Source organism: Fopius arisanus, unplaced genomic scaffold, assembly GCF_000806365.1.
Source record: "Fopius arisanus strain USDA-PBARC FA_bdor unplaced genomic scaffold, ASM80636v1 scaffold00326, whole genome shotgun sequence".
NCBI lineage: Eukaryota > Metazoa > Arthropoda > Insecta > Hymenoptera > Braconidae > Fopius > Fopius arisanus.
In genome coordinates, this window is record NW_011888065.1 from 1 (window position 1) to 2188 (window position 2188).

The following is a 2188-nucleotide window of genomic DNA, read 5'->3' on the forward strand; positions in this document are numbered from 1 at the left end:
CACAATACCCCCTGGGGGGCACACGTGCACCTGCACGCACATTTCCTGGAAAAAAGGGGGGAGGGGGCGTGGGAAATTCCCCAATACTGGCCACTTACTACTATTCCAAAAAAAAAAAATCTAAAGTCGCTAAAAGAAAAGTGAAGAAATCCGATAAACTCCCTACAATGGAATAAGAAAGTGATGACGGACAATATTTTGCGACGTCCGATAGTGAAAATAACCAATTTAGTAATGAAATCGCGACATCAACGCCCGCGTTACATGTCACTTCAGATCTTGACACTGTAGAAGACGAAACTTTAATTGGAGCATCGCGAGCTACACTAATTGCAAGCACCGGTACTATTTCAAAAAACAAAGGGAAACAAGTCACGTTAGGATTAGAATGGTTAGTAAAAGACAAAAAATTTCTATCACGAATACGGGAGCGCAAGGACATCCCAGCGGAACGACTGTTGGCCATTAAAGGTTTTATTCAAAACGATTCATCCGCCGTCATGATTTTTCATCAAGCCGGAATTTTAGCGGACATTTACGCCTTATTGAAAAAACATTTTCCTCAACAAACGTGCGGAACAGAATCTCACGCCACAAGTGACACGCCCAGGCCATCCCAGCAATTTACCCGTAGATATTTCTGCGGAATTTGAAGGGTTAGAAACTATAATTAATAACTCCGGGTTTACCGAGACGAACCGAATTCACGAATTAAATCCAAAACGCGATCGGGTGAGATTCGCAGATGAGTCCATTTTGCCTAACGAAAACGAAAAACATAAGCTCTCGGAGCATGAAAATAATGTCAACCGAGAATTTGATATATTTAAAAACTACTTATCGACAAATACAGGCGACAGTTTTCTAACACCTGTCTGAAAAACCAGAAATATGTTACAATGATCTGAAACATACGATAATTACGCATTCCCAACTTATGCAGGCGGGCCAATTCGGAATAACCCTTACGCACTTCCCAGAAAACCACCGGTAACAAATGCAGTAGAAACGGGGCAACAATCTCAATTTTTACCCCCATACACTGGCCCACTTTTCGGAAATCAGGCCAAGGACGGTCCTACTGACCCATCTTTTAAAGGGGACACATAGCGGGAGACATTCCGGCCAATGGGATTACCTTCAACGCCGTACACTATTATGCAAGGGGCGACGGTCACCCTGCAGGACGCTCTTTCAGCCATCCCAATATTTGAGGGAGACCCCTCCTGCTTCACCGAATTTTCTGACGGGTGCGAAGAAGCAAAAAATATGGTGGATCCCAACATGGAGCCCAATTTAACTAAATTAGTAAGAAATCAATTACGCGGCCCAGCCAAGAACGCTATTCAAGGCAGACAGTTTAGTTCAATGAAGGATTTAGTAACATTTTTACAAAACCTATTCGCTCCCATCGAGTCCCTAGCGCAATTGCAGGGAAAACTCAGACGCCTAATACAGGAAAAATACGAACCCGTGGTCGTATACGGGAATAGGGCACGCCAATTAATGATCAGCATTTTGAATACATACACAAGGAACGGCGGCTCCCAACGAAGTTTTAAGGTTGATACCGAACAAGAAACAATTAGATGTTTCGTCCGTGGACTAAGAACCGGAATTAAAATTAACAGCCCTAGATGTCTGAACTTAGATGCCGCGATTCATGAAGCGATCGAAGCAGAAAAAGAGAAACAGGCACGGGACGAATTACACGGTAATGCCTTCATAAACTGCTGGCCGTAACCACATAAAAATATTAATCTTAAAAAACAGAATCAATTCAAACGACCGGAAAATCCAAGAGTCAACGTAACGCAAGAACGAAAATTTTGCGATTTTTGTAAACGGCTAAATCACACCGAGGCCTTCTGTTGGATGAAAAACGGGTATCCTAAACCTTTAATATGCGGATACTGTAAATTTGAATGGCACTCATCTCAAGAATGCAGGAGAAAGAAATGCGAGGACAATAGGTGTCAGCAAGAATTGGACACCGAACCCAGCATGCCGGGAAACGAGCCTCGCCCCTCAACGTCCAGCGCGCGTTCAGAGGAAAAAATGGCTTACTGCGCTATCATGGCGAATCAGTCGACCGAAAAAATTACTATCTTTACAATGTAAATGCCAAAACATGTAACACACCCACTGTCATTTTAAGAAGACGCGACCAAACGACTCCTTTTACTCT